Consider the following 13826-nt stretch of genomic DNA (forward strand, 5'->3'; position numbering starts at 1 on the left):
ACTGGCTCTCACAGCCACCGCCAAAACCTTCTTAGGAATATGGAAACATGTTTCTCCCTGCCCGACCCTCACTGAAATGTAAGGATTCCGAGAGTCTGGGGACCCTTCAGGCCTAGACACTGTAACCTCTGTTTCCACACTATTTAGATGTGAACCCTGTGGACACGGGCTGTGGTGCGCTCTGGCTGGTTAGGCAGTCACCCATCTTCCTGAGAACCCACCCCTCAAGCCTGTCTTGGTTCTGTCTACTGCAGCCTGGGCCAGATGGGACTCACCTATTTAAACTTTAGTCAAATTCCCTTCAAATCTCCCTCTTCCACTCTACCTCACCCCCTGGTATAAATCTTATCTTTTTGGAGGCTGAAAGAGACTGTTCTTCTCCACAGTCTGGTTTATGATATAAAATCTGTGCTCTGAGCCCTCTGGCTTTGGCTTTTGATATTTAAAGTCAAGCTTTTGAATTTCAAAAACACCCTTTTTTCTCTCAAGTACCTTGTCCTTAGAATTGAAATCCATGGCTCTCAATACCATTGCCTCTACAATAGATTTACAAAAGGCTACCTCAAAAGCCAGGGAAGGGGATTCTTTGTTCTCTCTGTATGGTCCCTACCCCAAGGGCAAAGTACAAAGAAAACCCTGCTGCTATGCAAAAGGTGAGGCGGAGAAGTGAGAGGGTTAAAGGAACTGGAAAGGCACTAAGTTTAATATCAAAATTTTACTGTAAGACATTTATAAAACACTGAGGTATGTTTCCCCAAGGCTCAGCAAGGTGTGGTTTTCATGATTCATTCTAACCAAAGTATTATGAAAGCAAGCAATAGTGCACTTAAAAATACAGACCATGCCTGAATTATGATTGTTTTGTTGGTAGCAAGAAAATGGCACCAGGTGTTAGACTGGTGGAATCAGACCAGATCTCAATTCAGCAACCTAAGAAAGGATTCAGAGTCAAGACTCAAACTATAAGAGAAAGTTTATTTAGAAAGTCACAGAGGTAGAAATAATGAGCTGTAGAAGAAATGGGCTCAGGAAACAAGTTACTGAGGCAAAAGAAGGGGCCCTTGGAGCTTAGGAGAGAGAAGAGTAAAAAGGCCCTTGGTGGGAAAACTAGGGGACTGATAAAGGCCTGAGTGTGCTCCAGGAAGGGAGAGATGCTGGGTCCTTTGTCCTAAGGGCTTCTAAGGATGGGGATTTTCTGAGAGATCCCAGGGGAAGATCTCAATAGAATACTCATCAGCTTTCCAGGTACGTTCTTTCAGGCAGGGTCATGGTCTTCACTGATTAGTCGTGAGATACTCCTTGGTATCACTTGTCTAGTTTTGCACCTTTTTTGGGCAAGGAGCTGACACACAAGTGAGGCCTGGATGTATTTGACACAGGCTGTGAAAGAATTCACAAAGAAAAGAAAGTGAAGAGAGTAAAGGTTTTTATTTTTACTTTCCCAAGGGAGGGAAAGGGCTATGTGCAGAGATATGCACCAGCACCAGCCCTGAGGGGTCCGGGCTTTGAGCTTTGATTAGGTGATTGGGGTGATTGTAGAGCAGGATGCTTCAGCTGGTCTTATATAGGCTGCAAATTGTTTCCAAGTCATCTTTGGGTGCAGGGTCTGGTCTGGTTGTTGTGGTCTGGTATGTCCTGTTTCATAAATTCCTGGATCCTCTGTGCCTTCTGGGTGCTACCAGTAATTTTCTAGTCCTGAGGATAAAGGTTCATCAAACAATTAGGGTCAATCATGCTTAATGGCAAAGAGGGCCTGAAAAGGAGGCTTTTGTCCTATTAATGGGGGTCAGAATCTCATTGTCCTGGGGGCTTAATGCTTAAGAGCTATCCTCTGGCTCCCTTGTTCATTTTCCTCTAAGGGGATCCAACCCACATTGTGAGAAATGCTCACAATAAAACACCAGACACAGGACTTGGGCAGTAACTGAGGCAGTTGGTTATTCACAGATCTACAGCTCTGGGTGCAGCCTAAAAGCCAAATCAAGGTGCTCACTGAAAAGATGGAGTTGGCTGTTTTTATTCTAACGCAAGTAAAGCCCTCCCCCCACCCCCTCTCCCCCTCCTTCTCCTTCTCCGTCTTTCCATGCTGGATACTCCAGAGTTACAATCTAACACGATTAACTAAATTAACTGAGGGTGAAAATTAACTCAGGGTAATCTGGCTACAGGTCTGCCTCCAGCTTTTTGAAATTTCCCTATCTTGTTTGCTGGGCTGTCTAGCTACATTTTCCCATTTCCCGGAGTTTGGTGATGAATATTATCCCGCCCCCTTTGGTCTCAGATATCCTTTGTCCTCAGAAGCGTTTGTGCTGAGCTGCGGAATGCCCCCTTCCTGACCTTTAAGTGTGCTGATACTGTTAACTCTGGCTTGGAGACCCTCTAATTACATTTGTCCTTCGCTGCTAATTATTTTCTACTGGTTTTGGAGTCACCAGTTTCCTTGCCCCCTACGACATGACTAGCAACATGCCAGGGGATAAAAGGTCAAGGGAGGGACCAAACAACATGACCAGCAATACAAAAGGTCAGGGGATCTAAATCAAATGACCAGCGATATGCTGGGGGAGAAAAGGTTACCCTGAGGTGGGTCCTTGTTTCCCCAGTTTTGCCCATTGCTAGGCACCCGGGGCTTTCTGTCCTGGTGATCTTCTGTACCTGGCTTATTATCCTTGCTCTGCTCTTGTTTGTCTAGATTTCTAGCACAACTTGACTTACAATTTTTTAACTTAACAATAGTGCAAAAGCAATGAGCATTCTGTAGAAACTATACTTCAGATTTTGAATTTTGATTTTTTCCCAGGTTAGTGATATGTGATACAATACTCTCTTGTGACTTTGGTCAAGTGTAGGCTAATATAAGTGTTCTGAGCACGTTTAAGGTAAACTGGGCTAAGCTGTAATTTTTGGTAGATTAGCTGTATTAAGTGTATTTCTGACTTATAATATTTTCAATTTGCAATGGGTTTATCAGAACATAACCCTATCATAAGTCAAGGAGCATTTGTAGTAACACAAATAGTTGATAGATAAGTTTATTGTGAGCATTTGTTAATTTAAACTTTTTTGAAAATAACCTAAGATTTCTGCAATGTACTACTTTAAATACATAATTTATTCCATACTTGAAAGATAATATAAAAATATTTGTAAGAATCCACACATATGTGAACAACTAACTTATGACGAAAGTGCAAAGGTAACTCAGTTGGAGAAAGGATAGTCTTTTCAACAAATGGTTCTGGGACAATCGGATATGCATATTTTAAAAATTAACTTTTTCATCTGTTAGCAGCAAAATGGCCCCAGAATGTGACTGGCAATTGAACCTTCAGTTCAGCAACCTTGATTCTTGAGTTCTGGCTAAGAAAAAATGCAGATCCAAGACTCAAATATAAGCAAAAAGTTAATTTAGAGAGTCATAGAGGTAGAAGAAGTAAGTCATGGAATAAGTGAGCCAGCTGGGCTGCGTGGGCTCAGGAAACTGGTTACAGAGGCAAAAGAAGGGCCCTTGGAACTTAGAAGAAGGACAGCAAGGCTATATGCATCTGGGGGAAGGAGAGGGAGAAAGGCTCAGGTGCGCCAGAGAGAAAAAGAGAGTGCACTGGGTTCTTTACTTAAAGGGCTTTAAATGTGGGGGGTTTAGGGGAGATCTCAGGGGAGGATCTTAAAAGAATATTCAACAGCTTTTCAGGTATGTCCTTTCAGAGTTCTGGTCTCTTCTGATTGGTCAGCACTAAGGTAGAGGGTCATTAGTCACTGCAGGTGATCCTGAGGTCAGCCATGGCATCGTCCCACCTGGCCTTGCTGCTTTTCTGGGCCTGGAGCTGAAACACAGCTGAGGCCTAGATGTTATATCTAGGGCTTAATGCTTAAGGGAGTGGTTGTGCAAGGGCTTGTATGGGGGTCATATGAGGCTCTTTTCTGTGTTCTTTTATTCCTCCTTTAAGGGAGTTTACTGCATGACTAGCAACATGCCAAGGGAGGAAAGCCAGGGGAGGGTCTGAACTACATGACCAGCAATATGAAAGGTAGCAGAATCTAAATCGCATGACCAGCGATATACTAGGGAAGGAAGGTTACCCTAGGGGTGAGGCCCTTGTTTCCCAAGTTTTGACCTTTGCTAGACACTTAGGCTTTCTACCCTGGTGATATTTCATACCTGGTCTATCATTCCGACTCTCCTCATGACTGTCTAACTGCCTACTACACATACAAACATCACTCCATATGTAAAAATTAACTAAAAATAAGTTATAGTCCTAAATGTAAGACCTAAAATTATAAAACTTCTAGAAAAAAAAACAGAACAATAAATTTTGGGACCTTAGATTAGACAAAGACTTCTTAAATATGACATAAAAAACATGATCTATGAAAAAAACAAAATGATAAATTGAACTATTGAACTTCATCTAAATTAAAAATTTCCGTTCTTCAAAAGATACTGTTAAGTGAAAAGATAAGCCATGGACAGGAAGGGAAGGACAATCTTATATCTGATAAAGAATTCAATAACAAATAACAATTTTTTCAATGAAAAAATATTTAAAGACACTTAAACAAAGGAGATATATGAATGGCAAATAAGCACATGAAAAGATTCTCAGTATCGTTAGTCATTACAGAAATGTAACTTAAGATCACAGTGAGCCCTAGCTGGGCAGCTTAGTGGGTTAGAGCATCGTCCCATACACCAGAAGGCTGCAAGTTCGGTTGCCAATCATGGCACACACCTAGGTTGCAGGTTCAATCCCCCATCAGGGCATGTATGAAAGGCAACAGATTGATGTTTCTCTCTCACATCCATGTTTCTCTCTCTCTCTCCTTCCCACCCTCTCTCTCTAAAATCAATAAACATATCCTCAGGTGAGGATTTAAAAAAGCGGCAATGAGATAACACTTCATATTTATTAAAATGACTAACATGTAAAAGACTGACCATATGAAGTGTGGGCAAGAAATTGATATTGCTGGTGGGGATGTAAATGGTACAACCATTTTGGAAAACAGTTTGTCAGTTTTTTAAAAAGTCAAACATACTTCTACCACATTTTTCAGCCATTCTTCTCTTAGATATTTGTCCAAGAGATATGAAAACATACTGGGTGTCACAAAAAAAAATATATCCACACTTTAATAGCTGGTAACTTGCTGAATTTTTTGTTTGTTTGTTTTATATTTAACCGTTGAGAAATAAGGCTGAAACCGGATTAAGTTTTGAACAAAGAAAGTTTATTTTGAAGTGCTACTGGGAGTATGAAAATGCAGTAGGAGTGCAAAGACAGAACTGACGGTGCATTGTGGCTAATTCGTGCATGTATTAATTGGCTCTTTCTTTCTTGTAGGTACTGTAACTGGTGCCACTTACTTGAATTTACTGCAGGAATCAGCCATGCCACCTATTCATGAAGATTTCCATAAGGAGGACTTTTATTTCCAACAAGATGGAGCGCCTCCACATTACCTTTGTGATGTAAGAGTCTATCGTAATGAGAATCTGCCCAACAGATGGATCAGGCGAAGAGGTCCTGCAGATTACCCTGCGGGTTCACCAGACCTCATACCACTAGGCTTTTTCCTTTAGAGATTTCTCAAGAATAACATTTATGCTTAAAAAACTTGAAATCATTGATGAATTACTAGTAGCCATTGAAAGAGAATGTGCCCAAATACCAAATGAAATGATTTTTGATGTTTGTGATTTCATTGCTTCGCATTGCCAGCAATGTCTAGACCAGAATGATCATCAGTTTGAAAACATGCACTAAGCATAAAAAAGTACATTTCTGTAGTTTATTGTGAATGTTGAAAGGGAACTGTATCCTAATAAATACAGACTTTATAATCATTAAAATTAGTAACACATTTTTTGTGACACCCTGTATATCTATACAAAGACTTTTACACTAAAGTTCATAACAGCTTTATTTGTCATATCCTCAAACTGAAAAAAAACCAGATGTTCATCAACTGGGAAGTATATAAACAAATAGGTATACCCATACAATGGAATACTATTCAGTGATAAAAATGAATGAACTATTGATCCATTTGACACTATAGATGAATTAATTATGCTGAATGAAAGACACTAGATAAAAAGGAATACATACTGCCCTGGCCAGGTAGCTCAGTTGGTTGGAGCATCATCCCACAGACTGAAAGGTCACAAGTTGGATTCCCGGTCAGGGCACAAATCTAGGTTTTGGGTTCGATCCCTGGTCAGAATACATACAGAAGACAACCTATTGATGTTCTCTCTCATATCAATGTTTCTCTCTTTCTGTCCCTCCCTTCTTATCTCTCTCTAAAATCAATAAACATCCTCAGGTGAAGATTAAAAAACATGGACAGAGGACCTGAATAGACACTTTTTCAAGGAGGATATACAGATGGCCCGTAGACATATGAAAAGACGCTCAACATCACTAGCCATCAGAAGAGATGCAAATTAAAACAATGAGCTATCACCTCACAACTGCCAAAATGGCCATCATTAATAAATTAACAAACCACAAGTGCTAACAATGATGTGGAGAAAAGGGAACCCTTTTGCACTCTTGGTGGGAATGCAGACTGGTGCAGCCACTATGGAAAACAGTATGGAATTTCCTCAAAAATTAAAAATGGGACTGCCTTTTGACCCAGCAATTCCACTGCTGGGAATATACCCTAAAAATCCTGAATCACCAGCTCAAAAGAACTTATGCATCTCTATGTTCATAGCAGGGCTATTTACAATAGCCAAGATTTGGAAACAGTTTAAGTGCCCATCAGTAGATGAGTGGATTATAAAGCTGTAGTACATTTACACAGTGGAATATTATGCAGCAGAAAAAAAAAAGGAACTCTTACCTTTTGTGACAGCATGGAAGGAACTGGAGACTATTATGCTAAGTGAAATAAGCCAGTCCGTGAAAGACACACCATATGATCTCACTTATAAGTAGAATCTAATAAACAAAACAAACTAACAAGCAAAATAGAACCAGGGACATAGAAATGTGGAACAGACTAACAACTATAAGAGGGGACTGGGGAGGCAGGGACTGATTAAAAGAAGGTGAAGAGATTAGTCAGAGAACATATATGCATGACCCATGGACATGGTCAACAGTGTGGGATTAACTGTGGGAGTGGGGGCTGGGCAGGGTTGAAGGGGGTAAAGGGGGGAAAATTGGGACAACTGTAATAGCATAAACAATAAAATATTTAAATTAAAAAATTAAAGAAAGAATTTTAAAGTGCAAAAAGGAAAAAACCCCAAAGCAAACAGAAAAAAAAAAGAACAATAAGATGCTGCTATCAAACAGGGGCCTGGTCCTGAGTGAATCTGCCTAAGGTCAGCTGTAGTGTGTGGGTTCTTGACTTTGTGTAGAAGAGATTTCACAACATGAGTCCAGGTGACACTGAGGATGCATTTATTAAGGCTGGGGACAGTGAAGTAAGGAAGGGATTAGCATAGGAGAAGCAACAGGAGAGCGTAGGCTGGGCTGCCTTAGCTCACTGGAAAGTCAGAGAAAAGGAGGCTTTGGGGACAGGTTCAAGGGATTAGCCTGGGATGAGCTGCCAGCTGCCCATTGCCTTCAAGTTTAGGGGACACTTGCCTGTGGGGAAAGAAGTGGGAGAAGAAAGGAAAGAAAATGGCTTGGGGGGCTCCCCAGAGGGAGAGTGAGAACTGGGTCCTTTGTCTTGAGGCTTTTATTTCTCTCTTGCAGGTAAGCTCTTAGGGGAGGTGTCAGTGGAGGGTTTCAACAGAATATTCATCAGTTCTCCAGTGTGCCCTTTCAGGGTCATGGTCTCCACTGATTGATCAGTGACAGGGTAGGGGGTCTTTAGTCACTGCAGTTGGTTTTGGTGTTACCTACCTAGTTTTGCTGCTTTTCTGGTCCTGTAGCTGAACTACAACTGAGGCCTCAATGTTATTTCCAGGGAGGAAAGGCCAGGGGAGGAAAAGTTACACTGGGGGTGAGGTCCTTGTTCCCCAGTTTTGCCCTCTGCCCAGCACTTGCGGCCTTCTGCCCTGGTAAGCTTGTGCATCTGGCTGTAAATTTCTCAGCCATTGTGTTCAGCTATGTTTCTCAGTTTCCCTATTCCACTTGCCAAGAAAATTTCCTAACTTCTTACTATCCTGTCTTAATACCACCTCACACGTTAGAATAGCTATTATCAGTAAGACAAGGAATGGCAAGTGTTGGAGAGGTTGTGGAGAAGAGGAAACCTTTATACAATGCTGGTGGGAAGGTGAATTGGCACAGCCACTATCAAGAACATTATAGTGGCCCCTCAAGAAATTAAGAATAGAGCTACCAAGAATGGGGTGGTCTGTAGGCTTCACTTTAAAACTGGTTTCTCTTTTCTATCCTAAAGGCTTGGACAGAAAGAGCCCAGAGGTCTGAGAGGGGGGACACCTAAAATATTTCCCTCAGCCCAAACTAAGTATAATGGGCAAAAGGGTTTTGGACAGGTGTGGCATGCCCTGCACACCTTCCTCCAAAGAAGCCATTTCTTTTCCTAATGTAGGACATTGAAAAATTAATCCCTGCCTTTTGTCATCTAGTGGTTATGGGTTGAATGATGTATTTTAACCCTGTTGCCAAATCTTTTGCCCCCAGAATACAAGGATGCCAGCCTGTTAAACCGAGCACACCGTTGTCCGGGGATAGTCAACTGACCTGGAGTCTGCAAGATCCTTCCCCATGTGGGAAGGTCACTGTCCCCCACATCCCCACTCTTATTAGGGATTTCTGCACCCAAGGGTAGGTAGGACGACAACCATGTCCAGCTTGAAGCAGCTAGAGGAGCTCGAGACCTTCATCCATTGTCCTTTATAAGATTATAAAGGCTCTTAAGTCTGAGAGGGGAGGATTGTTATTTTTTTATTGTTAAAAAAAATTAACTAATTAATTAGTTATTTTTTTAAAAAAGAATAATATAGGAAAAGGTGAAGCCAGAGAACTTGTATGTACGACCCATGGGCATGAACTGGGGGTTGGGGGTGGGAATACTGGGGGAGGGGTGGTGCTGGGCAGAGGGGAGCAAAGGGGAAAAAATTGGAACTATTGTAACAATATAATCAATAAAATATACTTTAAAAAAAAAGAATAGAGTTACCATATGACCCAGCAATCTCTCTTCTTAGTATCTACCCCCAAAGTTTGAAAACATTTATTCATAAAGATATGTGTTCCCTTGTGTTTATTGCAGCATAATATTCAATAGCCAAGACATGGAAATAACCTAAGTGTTCTCTGACTGATGATTGGATAAAGACCATGTGGTACACATATTCTATGGAATACTACTTAGTTATAAAAAGGATGAAATATTGCCATTTGCAACAACGTAAATGGATCTTAAGAGTATTAATGCTAAGTGAAATAAGCCATATGAAAAAGAATAAGAACTGCATGATTTCACTCATATGTGGGATATAAAAGAAAAAGCAACAAACAAGTAAACTCACATATACAGACAACACTATGGTGGTTACAAAAGGGACAGCGAGTTGGGAAGAGAACAAAGAAATCAAATATGTAGTGAGAGAAGACTAGGCTTCGGATGGTGAGCACACAACAGAGTATACAGATGTCGTACAGCTGAAATGTATATAATGTTATCAACCAATGTTATCCCAATAAATCTAATTTTTCAAAAAAATATTTTTAATTATAGAAATGCAAACACTGATAGTGACAGAAAGCAGATCTCTGGTTGCCTATAGGGAGAATGGGTAAGAAGGTATTAGTAGGGGACAGAGAGGGGCAGGATAGATGGGTTATAAAGGTGCATGAGGAAACTTGGGATGTAATGGGTGCTTATTACTCTAATTACAGTGACAATTTCACAAATACATAGATATGTCAAAACTTACCAAATTGTACATTTTAAGTATGTGCAGTTTCTCACATGTCAATTATTCCTCAACAAAACTATGTTTATAAAAACTATGTGTGTTTATGAGTCTATCAAAGGGAAAGACTTCTAACACAGTCCTTACATACCTTCTAAAACCTGATTAGTCACATACAGCCACATGGGGATGTGTCAAAATTGCACTTGTTAACCTCTTTACATATTGTACATAAAATTAACATTTAATTTTTATCTGTGCTTATAATAAAATGTTTAACCAATTTTAAATGTTAATATCTTATCAAAAATTATTAAGATCTGTGAATTTTATGGCAGTACATCAGTAGGCGCCTAGTCCCTCACACTGTCATTTTAAATTATCTGTAGTCTGAGTGGATGGGGTACTTAGGCAGGGGTTGGTGAGGATGAGTATCTTCACCTAAAACATAGAGTACATAATCACTCAGCTACAGGAAGAGAGAGAAAGAAAGGAGAAGAATAGTACAGAGAAGTGGCCAGGGTAGGGTACTGAGCCCCCCATAGCCTGCAGGAACAATAATACCAATGGCTATAATTTATTACAGGCTTTCTGTGTGCAGGTGCTTTGCATGTGTTATCTCAGTTCATCCTTAAAACTTTATGAGATAGTTACTGCCATTAAACCCCATAAAAGATGAGGAGACTGATGTCTGATAGAAAATTTAAATAACTTGCCTGAGGTTACAAACCACAAGAGCTGGCCAAATTTTCAACTGTATCAGTTTCCTGTTGTTGTTGTGACTACTTACCACCAGTTTAATGGCTTAAAACAACACAAATGTATCTGTTCACAGTCCTGAGCTCAGAAGCCTGAAAGTCTTCTGAGCCGCTTATTCTATCACACCAACTCTGGTTGACTGCTTTGATCAACATGGAAGGCGTTTGCTGATCAGTCCCCAGTCGATGTTCCCTATTCCACCTTCTCTCACCCAGCCCCCCCCCCCCCTTCACGGTTTACACTGCAGCCAGAACTCACAACCTACCACACACCAGAGAGGCTACACACTTCTCCCACCTTCTTTTCAGGATTACCCTCTACCAAAACAGCTCCTTCTTCCCCTCATTCAGTGTCAACTCAAATGCCAGCCCCCTGTGAAACATTTCCTAATCACCAGCAGGAGGTGCTCTCTGTTGTCTGGAACCCCTCTGGTATTTGGGTATCACATTCTGGCTTTACTGGAGTAGTTTGTGTAAGCTCTTAACCTGGAATCATGTATCATCCATCTCTGTAGCCCCCACAGCCCACACCACAGAACCCTGAACAAGTGAGGGTTTACTCAGCATGGAACACATCAGTGGATGAATACAAGCCAAGACCCAGGTAAAGTGTCCTTTCCCTCTCAGCCTTGAGACACACTAGTTCTCCCAGAGCCCCTGGAGCCCAAGCTCTCACCACTAAGGCAAGCAGCCCTGGCCCAGAGCAATATTTACTCGACCTGAGTCCTGTGAACTGGACACCATATCTGCTCAGAGGTGTTTTAACCTGGAGCTTGGGAGTCTAATGAACAGATGATGTAAATATGTATAGGAATAGACAGAGAACTCAAAGCAGAAAGCTGATGGCATTCAAGGCTGATGGGATCTAGTCCTTGAGTCCTCATGACTGAGAAAGGCAGGGCAAAGATGCTCAGTTTGGGTATGTATTGTCTCTGTCTGAATCAGGTTCCTGGGTCAACCCTTTCCTGCTATTTGGGGCAAGTGCCTTTTGCAGCTGGAGCCACCAGCCTCTGAGCTCTCACCCAAAATGGTCTGTGAAACCATTGGGGTCAGAGCAGACAATGATACCACACTGCTAGACACTGAAGGTTTATGTCCCTCAAATTCCTATGTGATTAGGTCATAGGGGTGAAACCCTCATGAATGGGATTAATGCTTTATAAAAGAGACCCCATAGTGGTCTCTTGCTCCCCCAACCATGTGAGGACACAGCAAGAAGACAGCCATCTATGAATGAGGAAATGGACTCTCATCAGACACTGAATCTGCCAGCACCTTAATCTCGGATTTCCCAGCCTCCAGAACTGTGAGAAATAAAGGTTTGTTGTTTAAGCCACCCAGTCTGTGGTGTTTTTGTGACAGTATCTTAAACAGATTAAGACATCAAACAGAGCTAATACCTTTATTTTACCTAAAAGAAACTCAAAGCTCAAGGAAGTGAAGGCCCCAGTCATTAGTGACACCACCACCATTTGCATCAATCAACACTTATTGGCCCAGTGGGCAAAAGGCACTGAGTCAGGCACAGGAGCAGATGAGTGTGTGTGTGTGTGTGTGCCTGTGCGTGCAGCAGGGTCTATGGGGTTGGCAATCAGGCCCTCAATATGCTTCAAGGCAAACCTGAGTTTCCAGTTCTCGTTGATGAAATCCATTGCTTGGCTTATCTACCTCCTTTGTGGACAGAGGGTTTCGGGCCAGAGATTTATAAGTTAAACTAGAAGACAACAACTCTTAAATAAAAACACTTCAAGAGCTCCTCCAAGAACGTGTGAGTATTGGGAGCCACGGAGTTGGGAAATGTCGTGGCCAAGTGTTTGACATTTGCCTGAGTAGTGGTGCTATCTGGCCCAGCATGGAGTAAAGATATAGATAAGGAAGAGGGAAAAGAAAATCAGACCCTCTTAGATAATTGAACTCCTCCACATTTGTCATATTTTCACATGTAGTTTGGAATGGTGTAAACTATCACCCTCAGTCACCCCCCACCTCATAGAACTTTAGTCATATATGCTAATAGCAAACAAAAATGGATTTTTGGCGCATCAAGTGTTTGGCACTGGATATAGTACCACGTATTTCTATTGAGCTATTTGACAGTAGCAACTGCCCTGTGGATTTGCAGCATTGTTCCATTCATACTAAACAATAGACCAAGACACATGAATAGGCATAGATACTGAACAAATCTATGGGGCACCATTTACACTGTAGTCATGCAATGTTGTATATTCATTGTGACAATTTTCCAGCAGACGTGTCTTGAGGAAGAAGCTCTTGTTTACAATTTGCACCAAGCACCATGTGAGCTAGGGGCAATGCTGCAATCAATACCCAGAGTGTCTGGTCCACCTACATGGCCTTGGGTTCTTTTCTCAGAAACAGTGCTGGGAAAGAAATGGTCAGTGGGCAAGATTATACCAACCTGGGTCCATGTGTCCTGTCCTTTGTGCTAGACTTGGTATTGGATGGAAAAGAGACCTGGGTCTGATGAAGACAAACTGAGTCGCTGGCGGCATTCTAACCTCCAAGCTGAGCCCCAGCTACATCTTGGTGTGGAGGAAAGAGTGGGTACTGAACGTCTTTCTCACTGCTGTGTTCCCAGAACACAGCACAGTACCTGACACAGAAGGGGTGCACAATACAAGTTAGTCGAGGGAATGAATGAATGAATGAATGAGTGAGTGAATTTTTCAACAGACACCTGTGCAGCATGTGGATGATGTGTGCTCTACTATCATTTCATGCATCCTCTCTGCTCCTCCAAGACAAAGAACAAGAGCAATTCCCAGGAACTTCTCTGAAGAAAGGCAAAACTGCCAAAATGAATTCACTTAAAAGATCTCTCACCAGGAAGCAGCCCCCCGAAAGAGCCCCGTCCTAGGGGAGCAAATCTCCTCCTTAATCACCAGGCAGCACTGCTGCTCACTGTTATCACTCCCTCAGTCCAGCTGTCTGCCCTACCTCTCAGCAAAGCCAATTTGCAGATCTAAAATGTAACCACTGGCTTCCTCCTCCAAATATTATTATTCCAGCAGGACTTCCCAGAGCCAAGCTGGAGCCCCTGGCTGCTTTAGCTGGGTGTGGTCATGCCTCTCTCCTCCCATAGGGATGCTGCTCAGAGCCAGAAAGACACAGATAATGCACAAGTAGAAATCGGATGAACGTCTGTGCTAGGGCCAAGACACCTCTGCTGGGGATAACCAAGAGCAGATTGG

This window comes from Furipterus horrens, unplaced genomic scaffold (assembly GCF_987537825.1).
Source record: "Furipterus horrens unplaced genomic scaffold, mFurHor1.1.pri manual_scaffold_2, whole genome shotgun sequence".
Lineage (NCBI taxonomy): Eukaryota > Metazoa > Chordata > Mammalia > Chiroptera > Furipteridae > Furipterus > Furipterus horrens.